Genomic DNA, 15,792 nt, shown 5'->3' on the forward strand with positions numbered 1-15,792 from the left:
TTTAGATTTTTATAAGTTACCAGAATAAACAATTCTATAGAACAGAACTGTACAACACAATGTAATGTAAACTATGTTACAGTTTTCCAAAGTGGTACAATTTTGCATTTCCACCATCAACGGATGAGTATTCCAATTGCTCTACATCCTTGCCACTACTTGATATTGTCATTCTTTTTAATTTTAGCAATTCTAGTGTGTGTATAATAGTATCTTATTATGGTTTTCAGTTGTATTCCCTGATGACTAATGATGTTGAGCATCTTTCCTTGTGCTTATTTACCATCTATATTTCTTCTTTGGTGAAGTGTCTGTTTTAATCCTTTGCCTTTTTTGAGTAGGGGTAGGTGGGTGATAATAATTCTTACTGTTGAGTTGTAATAATTATTTATATATTATGAATACACATACTTTATCAAATATGTGTACTGCAAATATCTTCTCCAAGTCTGCAACTTCTCTAGTCATTTTATTAATGGTAATTTTTTCTTTATTAGATTTTTACCAATATATATATATCCAGAGTTTTCTCAAAGTGGCATAGTGACGGTTGATGTTATCATGATGCTACATAGTAACACTTTGTATTGAAGTATCATAAAAATCTCATGGCACATTACAAATATTTGGTAAGAAGTAGTGTAGTGTCCTCTTTCGTAACAGCTGGGATAGTGGTTCCTGGGTTGACTGGACTCCAGCTTCCATGCTACTCTCACTTGTATCTCAGTATTTCTCAAGTGCTGCCCCCTTGCTGTCTCAACCCTTTCTCCCCACCATATGCAATCAGTCATCAGGCCTCATCTGTAAACTAAAGGTTACCAGGCCTGTGGTCAGTAGTTTCCCTAGTAGGATGAAAACCAGAAGCCCCCACCTGAGGAAACATACCCCAGAACTACCCTAGTCTGCTGACCACCCCGCCTGCCTACACAGCTGCTCTCAGGCCCTGCCTTGAAGCTGCCTCACTCCTGCTTCCACTGTGACTCCGAGATCCCAGCGTGGGGCCTGGCACCTTGTCTCCCCAAAGCTATCAGGTACTGATCCTCCAACACATGGAAACAATCCTAGCCTTAGGTTCTTCTCTAGTGTGGTATTTCTTCTGGTGACTCGTTGCTTTGTGTTTCTCAAATCTAACCACTGGATCCAATCCAATGCTGCAGAATGTTTACTCTGAATCTGAACATTTTTCAAGTGTCCTCTCAGCAGATAGTGGGCTCTGCTCTATCATGGTGGCAGCTCCCAATTTTCCAGGAAGCCTCTGGTGCACCTGTGTGTGCCTTCTTCTCCAGCTACAAGACTGCAGAGTAGGTCCCACGGAGGTTCTCCTCAGTCTTCAGCCCCAGGTTGTCAAACCCAGTGCTGGTGACCAGTGGCACACTGCTCTGCCGTCTGTGTTGGGGTGGAGAAGTATAGAAAAGCTCACCATGATGATGGTGAAGAACAGGATGTAGAGCCCTGAAAACTTATAGCCAAATCGAAAGGGACCAAAAAACAGGCTGTAAATGTCAGCTGTAAGGATACCCAGGTTGACAGAAGTGGTACTAGCGATTTTAATCACCAACAGCCTGAAGCTAAACAGGCAAAACATACAGAGGGCAAATGCCACAAACAGCAGCGCAACTTCCCAGTCCCAGAGAACGCTGGCAATCTCCTTTCCTTCCACAATCAATAGCTGTGGGCAGCTAATAGGCTGCTGCTATTTGTTCCAAATAAGCCCACCATTCCTAAAAGCGTCTGTCTTCTCAGCTTCTTCACCATGTATTCTTCACACACATTAGAAATGGCACAGAAGGAAGTCCCAAGAAGGGCCAAGATGTCACCAATCAGTACATCACTACCTGAATTGCCTTCCCTTTCTGCCAGTATGTCCGCACCAACCATGGTTCCTACATCCATGTGATAGCCGGTCACAGGAATGAAGTGGACCACTCTGTATCTTGCAGAAAGAATAAACCACAAGAGAGCCATCAACACAGGAATGCCAAGGGAATCCAAAAGCTGAACACTAGTTTGAGTCGTGTACTGGTACTCTCTGACTATCAGGCAATTAGCTTCCACATCAGCTAGCCCCAGCAGGATTTATTTCCACCAACTTCTTTTCAAGATGTATAAAATGTTATCACTGCCTCATCAAAATGCCAGCATCACTGTATAAATTAGGAAGAGTGAGCAATAGCTGATAAAACTCTGAAGCACTGGGGTGTTCACTTTGTATCTTTCAGACGGATACTGGCTGGTGATGGCTGTTCCACATATATACAAGGACAACATCTGATCCACAGCAATTATTTTCAAGATTTTCCAGTTAGGCGAAGAGTTTGCCTTTTATCTGTGCTTGGGGTTGCGGGCTTCCGGTTCTCGAGAGCCAGGCAACCTCCATCAGAGCCCTTCCTTGTCTCTAGTGCCTCTAGAGCGGGGACACCACCAAGAACCACCAAGAACCGGGACTGCGAAGACCGCAGGCGGCGCCTGTGCGGTAGCGGGGGTCTTGGCTCTGGCCACTGCACTTGCTTTTTGGCTCGGGTTCCTCCCGCTGCTCCACCAAGCTCTTTCTGCAGCAAATCATTAACAATTGAGCCCCAAGGGCCAGACAATACATTGGCAGATTACAACCTGGCACCTCCAGGGTAGCAGGAGGAGAAAGGGCACATTTTTTTTGAACCTCAGAGTTGTGTGGCAACCGATAGGCATTTCAGGTTTTCATGGCTCCTTATTTAAAATCAGCAAATGAGGGGTTACAAGGTTATCATGACTGATTTCCCGAGTGTCCTCAGCAGTATGTTTTGAAAATCAGACATTTTTAATTTTGATAAGTCTTATTTATCATTTTCTTCATTCACATCACAAGGAATTTCTCCTATGATTTCTCACATAAGTTTTACAATTTTAGATTTTACATTTGAATCTATGATTCTTATACAATATTTTTTTAAATATATGGTAAAGGTTGTTTTCTTTTTTCACATATTGTTAGCAACATTTGTTGTAAAGATTGTCTTTTCTCCATTGAATTACCTTGACTCTCATTTGAAAATCAATTAGCCATATATGTGTGGATTTTTCTTTTCTGATCCCTCTTTTCTCTTCCACTGTTCTGTATGTCTATTTTTATGCCAAAAACACACTGATTACTATGGGCTTGTAATCAGTCTTGATATCAAGAAATGTAAGTTCTCCAATGTCATTCTTCTTCAAAATTATTTTGGCTGTTTTAGTCCTATGATTTCCAACTAAAGTTTAGAATCAATTTGCCAATAAATACCAAAAAACAACATACAGAATTTTGATTAAGATTGCATTGAATGTATAGAATAATTTAGGGAGAAAGAACATCTTAACATTGAGTCTTCTGATCCTTGAACATGATGTATCTCTTCATTTATTTACATCTCCTTGAAATTGATTCTCAGTGTTTTACAATCTTCAGAGTACAGGTTTTGTACATATTTTGTTATTTATCCCTAACTTATCCCTGATGCTGATGCCACCATTATACAAAATACCAGAAATGGATTGGCTTTTATAAAGGGGATTTATTAGGATACAAAGTTATAGTTCTAAGGCCATAAAAGTGTCTAAACTAAGTCATCAACAAGAGGATACCTTCACTGAAGGAAGGCCAGTGGTGTCCAGAACACCTCTGTCAGCTGGGAGGGCATGTGGCTGGCATCTGCTGTCTTTGCTCCTGGGTTATGTTTCAAAATGACTTTCTCCAAGATGTCTCTGGGCTTCTGTCTCTCTTAGGTTCTCTCTCTCAGCTCCTGTGCGTCTTTGCTTGTTCTCTCAGGGTGTTTGAAAGCATCTGGGGGTCCTCTCTTAGCTTCTTCAGGGCAAACTCTGAGCTTCATCTCTTAGCATCTCTAAACATCTTTCTGTCTGCATCTCCAAGTGTCAGTGTCTGTGTTGGCTCTTGAGCTCTCTTAAGTACTCCAGTGAACTAATCAAGACCCACCCTGAATGGGTGGGGTCCACACCTCCATGGAAATAATCCAGTCAAAGGTCTTACCCACAGTTGGGTTAGTCACATCTCCTTGTAAACACTCAATCAAAAGTTTCCACCCTAAACAAAAGACTAATGAGTCTGCCCTCACAAGATTGCATTAAAGAACATGGCTTTTGTGGGGGACATAATAGATTCAAGCCAGCCCACTATGGGAAATGGCATTTTTTCAAACTTCCATTTCCACTTTTTCATTGCTATTAAAAAGAAACAAAATTGATCTTTGCATGCTGACCTTACATCTATGACCCATCAAACCTCACATTAATTCTAGAGGCTTTTGCAAATTCCTTAGAGTTTTCTACGTAGGTCATCATGTTATCATTTGGGTTTTCTTTGCTATTCTTTTTCTAGTTTAAGGTAGCAGTTTATCTTATTTAATTTTCATCTTCTTTCCTAATAGAAGCATTTAATGTGATAATTTTTCCCTCAGAACTGCTTTAGGTGCATCTCAAAAATTTGTAGACATCAACTCTACAGTCGATTTGTTCAGACACCACAATTGCATGGAACTTTGAATAGGAAGTGAGATACGGTAGGTTAGTATAGGCTGGAGTGAAATAGTGACACGTCCCAGAGTAATTTGGGCAGATAACAAAAAATATATTTACAACCTTCCCCTCCCCAGCCCCGAGGATCTGGGGGAAGGTGCGGATGTGTTGGACATCCTCACCTGGACTGGTGTTGATGTTGTCACAAACATTGGGATTGGCGGTTTGATGTGCTGAGCCCTCGATCATGGGACTTGCCCTTATGAAGCTTGTTACCACAAAGGAGAGGCTAAACTTGCATGTAATTGTGCCTAAGAGTCTCCCCCTGAGTACCTCTTTGTTGCTCAGATGTGGCTCTCTCTCTCTCTGAGCTATCTCGACAGGTGAACTCACTGCCCTCCCCCAATGTGGGACCCGACTCCCAGGGTTGTAAATCTCCCTGGCAATGCAGAATATGACTCCTGGGGATGAATGTGGACCTGGCATCGTGGGACTGAGAGTATCTTCTTGACCAAAAGGGGGATGCAAAATGAGACAAAATAGTTTCAGTGGCTGAGAGATTTCAAATGGAGTCGAGAGGTCACTCTGGTGGACATTCTTATGCACTATATAGATAACATGTCTTAGGTTTTAATGCATTGGAATAGCTAGAAGTAAATACCTGAAACTACCAAACTCCAACCCAGCAGTCTGGACTCCTGACGACAATTATATAATAATGTAGATTACAAGGGGTGACAGTGTGATTGTGAAGACCTTGTGGATCACACCCCCTTTATCTAGTGTATGGATGAGTAGAAAAATGGGGATAAAAACTAAAGGACAAATGGGGTGGGATGGGGGGATGATTTGGGTGCTCTTTTTTCACTTTTATTTTTTATCCTTGTTCTGGTTCTTTCTGATGTAAGGAAAATGTTCAGAGATAGATTGTGGTGATGAACGCATAACTATGTTATCATACTGTGGACAGTGGATTGTATATCATGATGATTGTATGGTGTGTGAATGTATTTCAATAAAACTGAATTTAATAAAAAAAATTTGTAGACATTACACATTCCTTTTTGTTAATTTTACAATATTTTCTTTTATAATTTCTTCTTTGCCCTATGTTATGTAGAAGTATGTTGATATTTGGGGATTTACCAGATATGCTTCTCTTACTGATTTCTAATTTCTGTGGTCAGAGATATACCTTTTATGTTTTAAGTTCTTCTAAATTTGTTGAAATTTATTTTATGGCCTAGAATATGGTCTATCTTGGTAAACATTCCCTTTTCTTGTTGTTTGGTGGAGAGTCTGATAAATATATTTATAGGTCTACTTGATACTGATGTTCTAGCCTTCTATCACTTACTGAAATTTTGCCTTTGTGTCCTGCTAAAAAAAGGAATGTTGAAATGACCAACTGTCTTAGTTTCCTATGACTACCATAACAAAGTACCAGAAACTGGGTGGCTTAAAATAGCAGAAATGTATTGTTTCACAGTCCTGGTGGCTAGATGTCAAAAATCAAGGTGTCAGCAGGGCCATGTTTCCTCTGAAGTCTTTAGGGAAGAAGCTGTTCCAGGCCTTTCTCCTAGCTTCTGTGCCTCAGTCATCCCATGGCGTGCTCCCCTACATCTCTCCTTTCAAGCAAAATGAACAACCAGGTGCACTGATCAAAGTTTTGCTCACAGGGAGGATTTTCTTTCACAACTGTCCTTCAGAGATATACTAGAAAGGGACTATAGTGCTAAGCTGTCCACTTTCAGATGCTGCCAGCATCTGCAGAACCATCTGTAAACCAGGCCCGGGTTTTCTCTTCCGCAGGCAACTGATCAAGGGGAACTCCCCATGAGTCAATAGGTGTGGGCTGGAAGAGAGAAGGTACTGTGCTGGTTTGAATCTATTATGAGAGACAAAAGCCCAAAGAAATTTTGGAGGAAGTTAGTTTGAAACCAGAACCTGGGAGCAAAGGACCAGCAGATGCCAGCCACGTGCCTTCCCAGTTGACAGAGGTGTTTCAGATGCCATTGGCCTTTCTTCAGTGAAGGTATCCTCTTATTGATACCTTAGTTTGGACAATTTTATGGCCTTAATAAACTGTAACTTTGAAAAGTAATAAATCCCCTTTATAAAAGCCAATCCATTTCTGGTATTTTGCATTAACAGCAGCATTGACAAACTGGAATAGATTTTGGTACCAGAGAAGTGGGGTGCAAATACCAAACATGTTGGAATGGCTTTTTAAATGGCTAAGGGGAAGATTCTGGAAGAATCATGAGGAACTTGATAGAAAAGGCCTAGTTTGCTTTGCAGAGACTGTTTTTGTAAACAGAGTTCATCTGGTTTAAAATCAGGTAATCTAGCCTCCAAGGTCATTAAGACCATCTGAATCAAACACATTGACTTCTTGCTGATAAAGTTAAATTTCAAGATCAGGCTTAGCAATTACCAGTTCACAACTCTTAAGTATTTTTCATCCTACCAGTATTTTTCTCAAGGCCTGCCAAGTACCCAGCACTATCCAAGGTACTTTGGATAATTCAAAAGAATCTCAGAATAAAAACAGAAATAAAATATTTGAGGAATTTGAGGCTTAGAGGAGTTAAGTGATTTGTATAATTAACAGCATAAAAATAACAAATACATGGTTAAAGGTTCAAACCCAGGTATTCTGACTCCTAGTCCACTGTGGAAATTAATTATTTAAGCATAGGTTTTCATTTCAAGGAAAAGAGAAATGTAAACTTATCATACCTGACCTGACAGACTTAGGCAGTAACAAACAGTAATTACAGATATTTAACTGGTATTTCTAGCATGAGAAGAGTACTATCTCACTAGTTTGTTTAAATTATTAAGTCCACTCCTTTTCCAGTTCTAAACAATGAAAATAATCTCAGACTTCAAAAGAAAGTTTGTGAGAAATTACTCTATAGACATAATACCCAAAATAACTTGTTTTAAAAAAACACATCCAATTTGACTTTTATAAAGAACTTGAAATTCTAATTTTATGAAATGTGACTATTATGGGTATGTTTTACTAATTATCTTCTGATAATGGGCCAATATCAGAATCATTTCTTTCAAGTATAAATAAATAGGTAGAGGCAATATAGGTTAACATTGAAAAATTACTCAATATTTCAAAAAATGTTTCTTTTATTTTAAGCCAAGCTTTAAAGCATTCTAGGTGAGAATTTGATGTTAAAATAATCCTATTCTCAATATAAGCTTTTACTGTCAAAATATAGGGAGGCACAACAAAAAGCATATTGAAAAATTGGAAGATTATTTTTCATGTTACCAGGAAAAATAGTTCCAAATGCCTTTCTGATAGGTTCCTGATTATTCCTGAACTTCATTAACAAGCAGATGTTGACTTCATAACCAATAGATTTATGTGGCTAAGAAGTTTATTGAGCTGCTTATACAAAATATCAGGCCTGTACATTTAAAAATTGCCTTAAATACTTATAACCAGAAAATAGTTATTAAAATGATTCAGCTACACTTACATCTATCTTTACATCAAAAGTCAGAGGTAGATGCTATTAATGTCATTTTCCTTCATTTTCTCCTTTCTGGTTGAACCAGCAAAAACTTCATCACAGAAAACTTTTAACACTGCCTAGTGTTTTCTGTGAGCTAGCATGTAAGAACCACTTACCTGCCAGAATACCAAGGTTTTCAATCTGTGCGTGATTTCCTGATTCTCTTCTGATAATGTGCCACTATCAATTTGTTTCTTTCCAAGTGTATATGTAGCTGAAGGCTATAGAGATTGGTATACACAGAGGGCTACATGTACATGTGTGATGAAAAGAAGGCCCAAACCACCAAAATAGTACCTAGTAGTTATCTCTGGGTAATGAGATTACATTTGACTTTTACCTTCTATAGTGAATGTAACTTTAGAAAGTAGATTGCCTAAGTCATAGAATCAGAGACCTGTACTCCAGACCCACACTGCTTCTTACTAGCTATATGACCTGTGGAAATTACCCAACCTCTCTCATGATCGCTCTCTTCTTCACTTGTAATTAATACCTTCCTCATTGCAGAAGATGGTGATATTCACTTGTAAATTAAGAGGATTTCTTTGGGTTGTCTAAGATACTATCTCAAGGATATCACAGAAGTTTGATTGGGGGGGAAAGTCTATAAAGCAGCAACTACTTATATATCGTTTGAATTCTGATGAGGTTAACACTTCAGATACTGGCTGATAGTTGCCACCGTGTAAAGTGAAAAGGGAAATTTTTCTGATGTTCCAGACCTGTGGCTCAGATAAAATCCCATTGTACTAAATCTTAGAACACATAAATTTATTCATCACATTGGTAGAAATCACAAAGAAATACTCTGAACTTTCCAATTAAAAGCCTGATATAAAAAAAATAGAATCTGTTTTCTAGCCAGGGACATTCAAAAAAACTCAATTCAACAAATATTTACTAAGTGCTAATCAAGTCATTCTGCAAATGCAATGCTGAGAATAGATATGAAAGGCCTTGGAGCAGTGCTATCAAACCACAATCTTGATGGCCTGAAGGCATACCATATATCAGGGGATGGGGGAATCCATTTGCCAGGTAAAGCCAACACAATCACTTCCTCAGGAGTTGAGTTTCTTCAGTACTTCTGTCTCCATATTAAGTTTCTTGTCCCCAAGCCACTCTCTTCTTCCATGCTGCCCTTCTCCCAACCATTCTACTAGATGCTGTCACAAGATAAACAATGTGACAGAAGTAAAACATAGGAATGTGATTGTTCATGGCCTTTTCTCCCGGCTCTCACCCCTTCCTACTAAAGAGGATTCTGGCTTTATTGGCTCAGATTCTTCGTCTCTGACTTTCTATTCGACTACTCAGCTGAATGGTTAATTCAGCTCTTGCTAAAACAGAATCTAAAGAGTAAGAATAGAATGAGAAAGAAGATTCTCAGAAAAAAGAATTGAGTGCCATGCACTCTCCAGAGAGCCTCTCATGGAGAGGAGATACAAAACATGCTGAGATCATGGTGTGGGGATAAGCAGTAAACAACCTGATAGGTACCCTATGAAGCAAAATAGGCAGGCCTGCCCCTTCTTTTTCCTGTCTGTAAAAACAGCATTCATCATCCTGTCAGTGGCCCCTGTAAGAAACCTGAAAGTCAATCTTCATTGCCTTCTGCAATTTTATTTTGGAACTGTTTTATATTTTTGGTCTATCTTGACTGGCTGCCCTTTTGTTCCATGAAACTCTTCTTCCAGAGTCAACACTGGAGGATATTAAGAACATAATAAAAAATTTTCTTGCAGGAACAATAAAAAGGGATATGAGAAATAATCTATTATCTAGATTCTGGACCAACTTCCAGACTTTATTTACAGTTGAGGGATCCAGATTCAAAAGAGAGAAATAAAGTACTCAAAAGCCCCAGTATCACCACTTAGAACCCATATGATCTAGTCAATTTACTTAACATTAATGAATACATTTTTTTGATATCTAAAAAATGGTTTCAAGGTTGTTGTGAGGATCTTATGAAGAAATTACCACATAATTTGCATACAGGAATTTACACGAAAAGTCTAGAAGACTAAATAGCAAAATAACTTTAACAATAGTTGTACTGGGTGGTAGATATCCAGTCTTTTATTTTTTGTCTTTCATCTTTTAAAAATAATTTTTCTATAATCAATATATATTATATAATAAAAGATGAGATTCAAAAAGAAAAAGACAGTGCAAAGGATATGATTAAACAAGTCTTAGATTTGAAAATGTTTCCTAAGGAACAAGAAAAATGTTTAAGCGCATGAGAAACGAAATGCCAACAATGAAATCCTATTTTTTAAAGTTATGTGAAACCCTGTGCAGAAGCAGCTGCTCCGATTTAATTACCAACAAAGTGCTAATGGAGATTCTAGATAAATCCTTTCTGGTTCAAACTAGAATGTCTACTCACATCCCATTTACATTAAAAACAAACAAAACTCCCACAAACATACATTAGTATAAGAAAGTTCTCTAACTCTCATCATTGATTCCATCTCCCCTATAATGTCTTCTTCCTTCACCTTTGTCCACATGTGGGGATTCCTCAGTTCTTGAAACTGTCTTAAACTACTGTCCAGTATCCTTAGCCATCTCTTCTCAGGTATCTCTTTTCCCTAAAACTTAAGCTACTTGAAGTTTGGGATTGATTTTTCATTTTGTCATTCCTCCTTGCTTAGTATAGGGCCTCAGATACCCAGTGTCTCCATAAAGCTGTGATAATGGTATATATTTATATTTGTAAGGTATAGCCATTCTTGTATTCAGTTCCTGATTTTATTCATTTTCAGATAAGTGATTGAGGACAAGTGACGTAACCTTTCTACTCCCTCAACTGGAAAATTAGGAAAATACTCTCTGTTCCCAGCTTTTTCAAAAAGGCTCAGAGAAGGCACTCAGCAGATAGTCCAGTTTTGTGAATTAACAGGGTTCTTTCAAAGCCCTTCAATATACATTACCTGCTACAGAGAAATGCCGATTGCTGTTAGTTCCATCACCTTCTCTGGGCCTCAGTTCCTCCTCCTGTAAAATGAAGAAAGCTAGACCAGGTCTCATCCATCCCAAAGAGCCTTCTGCCCGAGAAATCTGTCCTCTTCTGCTGTACAAAGCAACCAGGCTACAAGCATCGAGCAGACTACAAGTCCTTCCTGACCTCACCCTTTTCTCTTCCTGGCTTGTGGCTAGAGGACCAGTCCAGGACCTGAAGACCCAAAACTTCAGATAAGCCCCAAGGACGACTCTAGCGATCAACCTGTGAGACTCCCACATCCCTTTCTGACAGGCCGCTGTCCAGCTCCATCCAGCTTCTCCGATCCCAGGCTCAGAATTGCGGTTTGACGATTGAATGGTTGGACGGTCTTTCTAGGGAACCCAAAGGTCCTCTCAGGAGTTGGTGCAACCGGCGGGGCGCGAGTCATTGCGGCAAGTGGCAGGTAGTAGTGTGGGAACAAAAGGGCTCGTTCAGACGTTGCGCACCCTGCCTCAGGCCAGGCCACAGGCAGCTGCCCGGATCCTGGTCGTGTCAGTTCTGCCCCTGCCGGTGCTCTGCCCCTCTGGTACTAGCAGGTCTCTCCTGGAGCTTCTGATGGGCTAAAGCCTCCCTCAGTTACCTGTTCCTCTGGCGCCCATCCTTGGACCATCCCTCCCCTCCTAGCCACCCGCGCACAGGCTCCTGCTCGTGGAACCTTGTATTGGTCGCTGCTTCTTTCCCGCGTGCTCATGAATCAAGTACTTAAATACATGGGAACTTGTCTGTGCTCCCTTTTCTGTTTAATTCCTCTATTGGGTCTATTCCTGAGCAACACACCATTTTAATACTATAATTTAAAAAATAAGAAATTGTACTATCAGGTCAGCCAAGATCAATTTTTTTTTCTTGTACATTTTTATTTTTTGTCAAAATTGTTTTGTTCTTTTCTTTCTCTTCACCCTTCCCTAAGAATTTGGGATCCTCTTGTCAAATCTTTCTGAATGTATAAATTACATACAAGTTCAATGAAAATCTGAATGTGATTTTTATGCAATAGAAAATTAACAATAAATTTTATAACTTTTCACCAACTTTTCATTCCCAACTTGGTCATGATATGTTGGGCTTTTAGTATATTCTTCATATCAGTTTTTGACATTTGTTTTTAAGTTTTGTTTCTATAGTCATTACTGATATCAATCCGAAGGCAGTCATCTGTCAGAGGTAAATTTGCCTCCAAACTGTGGTTCTTATTGTTTAGTTTTTTTGGTTTTGTTTTGGCTTTTTTCCAAGCTAGTAAGCATAAAACAGCATTAATTATGAATTTTACCTAGTGACAAGTGATACTGAGAATCTTTTCATATGCTTGTTACCTATATGTATTTGGTAAAGTGTTTCAGATCTTTTGCCCAATTTTTTTTTAAATGAAATTTTATTGAGATATATTCATATACCATACACTCATCTGAAGTTTATAATCAGTTGTTCACAGCATCACCATATAGTTGTGCATTCATCACCACAATTTTTGAACATTTTCATTGCTCCAAAAAATAAAAATAAGAATAAAAATAAAAGTAAAAAAGAACACCCAAAACATTTCATACCCCTCCTCCCTATTATTCATTTACGTTTTGTCCCCATTTTTCTACTCATCTGTCCATACACTGGATGAAGGGAGTGTGAGCCACAGGTTTTCACAATCACATGGTCACACCATATAAGCTATATACTTATACAATTGTCTTCAAGAATCAAGGACACTGGGTTGCAGTTGAACAGTTTCAGATATTTCCTTCTAGCTATGCTAATACACTAAAGACTAAAAAGGAATATCTAAATAATGCATAAGAATAACATTCAGAATCACCTCTCAACTCTGTTTGAAATCTTTCAGCCACTGAAACTTTATTTAGTTTCATTTCTCTTGCCCCTTTTGGTCCAGAAAGCTTTCTCAATCCCGTGATGCCGGGTCCAGGTTCATCCCAGAAGTCTCATCCCACGTAGGGGGGAGGGCAGTGAGTTTACCTGCAAAGTTTTGCCCAATTTTTAAAATTTGATTGTTTAATTGCTGAATTTTAAGAGTTCTTTATATATGGACAAGGTTGAACTTTTCCCGGGCCCTGTGGTCCTGAGAAACAGGGAAAGTTAAAAAACCCTCCCATCTTTTGTGTTCCTAGAAATGACTTACTACAAAGAACCACCCGTTTCCATATGACTCAGATGTGATTCACAAATACCCCCGTTTTTACCTCTGACAAGTCCAGACACAGACCCTGTAAATTTCCGTTTGCTTCATAAGTTATTAGCTGAACTGCTTGTACCCAGTGATCAGCTGAAACAAAATGCTTATCAATCAAACTTTGGTTAAACTTCTCTCCTTCATCCATGCCCTGAACTTGGGACCTACCTAAGTCTGAGGCAGCCCTTCTTAAGGGCCGCTCCAGAGAATAAGCTGGCCTCAGGGTAAAACATTCTCTGATCTGTTCAAGCCACTCTTTCATCCCTTTTCCCCCAACCCGTTCCTTCCAGCCTTGTTTACTTCTCCCTATGAAAGAAAAACCCTTTTTCCTAACCCTTGAGACACTTGCAGATCTTATAGTCAGATTATTCTCCCTCTTGCAATTGTCCCTTTCCCCTCCCTTGCAATAATTCTGTCTAATAAAGTCTCTCTTTACTGAATCCAGAGTTGCTTTTTATTTGGCAACATATTCTGGTTAAACATCTTTTATCAGATATGTTATTTGTAAAAATTTTCTGCCTGTCTGTGGCTTGTCTTTAAATTTTAAAAGTGCCTTACACTGAACTTTGATACAATACTGAATTCCGGTTACCAACATTTTTTTAATGATTTTTGTAGCAGCATTCAGAGAAAAGATGGGTCTATAATTTTCCTTTCTTTCCCCATCTGTTTTTGATATCTAAAAGTTTAAAGGGAGTTTTCCCCCTTTTCTTGTTTCTTTTTTAGAAGAGTCTGTGTAAGGCTGCAGCTATATGTTCTCTTACATGGGAGGTGGTTGCAAGGAGAGGGGAACTTCCCTTTAACTGACTTTGAGCAGGTCACTTCCCTTCTTAGTTTCGGTATTGTAAAAGGCAAGCTTTGGTCTGCATGGTCTCTAAGCTTCCTTCCAAAAGCAAAAGGCTGTAGTGATACTTGGATGATAAATCAAGAGTCTCTTGGGTCACACATCCTGAAATGCAGTCACATGATTCAAGAATGAAACTTAAAAGAAAACTGAAAGCAAAGATAGGGAAGAAAGAAGGCTCAGAATTACCCAAGAAAAAACCATGATAGAATGGTATTGTGGTTGAGAGGCTCCAGTCACTCTGGGGACTTGGGTTTGAATCCCACCACTACCCAGGTGTTGGGAATTTTGCAACCAAAAGTGCACATTCCCTGATGTCTGGTTTTCACTTTTAAAAAGTTTTCTCCTTGTCCATCAGTTTCCCTCCCTGGACGAGCTGCCCTTACACCCATAAACTCCATTCTTGAACCCACCTCTCTCCTCCCAGAAGAGCTGCCTATTTGGCATCCAACAGGCAGCAAAGTCAATCCCTTCCCTATTATTCACAACAAACCTGGCTCCCAGTGCCTGGATGGTCACTGAAAAGGAAAGAGGCGCTTTTCCCAGGACCACCCCTGATCCTTGGTGTCCAGCCTTCTTGAGTTTCACTGGAAATGGGAGGCCTGAGGCAGGTCTGCAGCAACACCCTTGACCCCCAGAAGGCCAAGATGTTGTCCTTTAAACTGTTCGTTTCTTCAAGTAGTTATCAAACACCTACCTGTGTGCTGGAGATATAGCCATGAGAAACCATATAAAAATCCCTGTCTTCATGGAGGCAAGATTTGTGGGTGTATTTTGGGAAGGGGAGAATGACAAAAAAATAGGAAAGATAAGTAAGTAAAACATAAATAAAGCAAGGAAAAAGAATGAGGGAATGTGTGTGTCTGTGTCTGTGTGTGTGTGTGTGTGTGTTCTAACCCAGCTTAGCCCCAGACTGAAGGACATACCAGGCATGGAGTTAGACATGAGTTTAATAGGACTTCCTTACAGGAGTTACGGTTTCATGGTGGCAGTGGGCCAGGAAAGATGGAAGTTAGCACTCCACAAAAGCAAGGGTTGCCAGGGGGTGGTTTATAAGAGTTACTACAAGGGGGTTGTGAAAACTGAGTTTTAGCAGAGTCTTGTGACACAAGGGTATGGAGATTTGTTATCAACAGTGATCAGGGGAGGGGAGTTTCAATGCTTTGTTTACAATACATTTTTTCCACCCCTGGGAAGGTCTGATGACTTCTAATGTCTGTTAGGGTCAAGTAGGCCACTAGTGCAATCACTGTGGGAGGGGAGGGGCGCAGGCCCTGAGCCCCCACAATCCATCCCTACATAGCAGACTATGTGCATTGTAGCAGGTAGGCTTTCCATTTGGTCAGTGTGCTCAGTTGGGCACTGCCAGAGCATGGAAGCCATGTCGGTTATCCACACCTGAATAGGGATGGCCATTTTCAAGGTGACTGGGCATCTTTGCGTCAGTCCCTCCTTGCAATAAGGCATTATATGCAGCACACAATTGGCTTTTTTTTAGGGGGCTGTATCTCAGTTCTGCCCCTTTCCATAATTGTGACCAAAAGCCACGGGGCATTTGTTTAGAATGTTGCCTCTGCCACAGACCCCACCCAAAGCCAGTATTAGTGCTGGCTACATCCTATTCACAGGGCAGGTCTGGATCATCTGCCTCCAGTACTTGTGCCTGTGCTATTGCCCTTTTGCCTTATTAAATGCCTTCTATTGGGAGGTATTCCATTCC

General features: G+C 39.8%; 1 pseudogene; it reads right to left on the minus strand.

The window, feature by feature from the left end:
- Window positions 1-1,286: 1,286 nt before the first annotated feature.
- LOC119540789 lies at window positions 1,287-2,377 on the minus strand (annotated as a pseudogene).
- Between the last annotated feature and the right edge of the window lie 13,415 nt (window positions 2,378-15,792).

The sequence above is a fragment of the Choloepus didactylus genome, chromosome 7 (genome assembly GCF_015220235.1).
Source record: "Choloepus didactylus isolate mChoDid1 chromosome 7, mChoDid1.pri, whole genome shotgun sequence".
Classification (NCBI taxonomy): domain Eukaryota; kingdom Metazoa; phylum Chordata; class Mammalia; order Pilosa; family Megalonychidae; genus Choloepus; species Choloepus didactylus.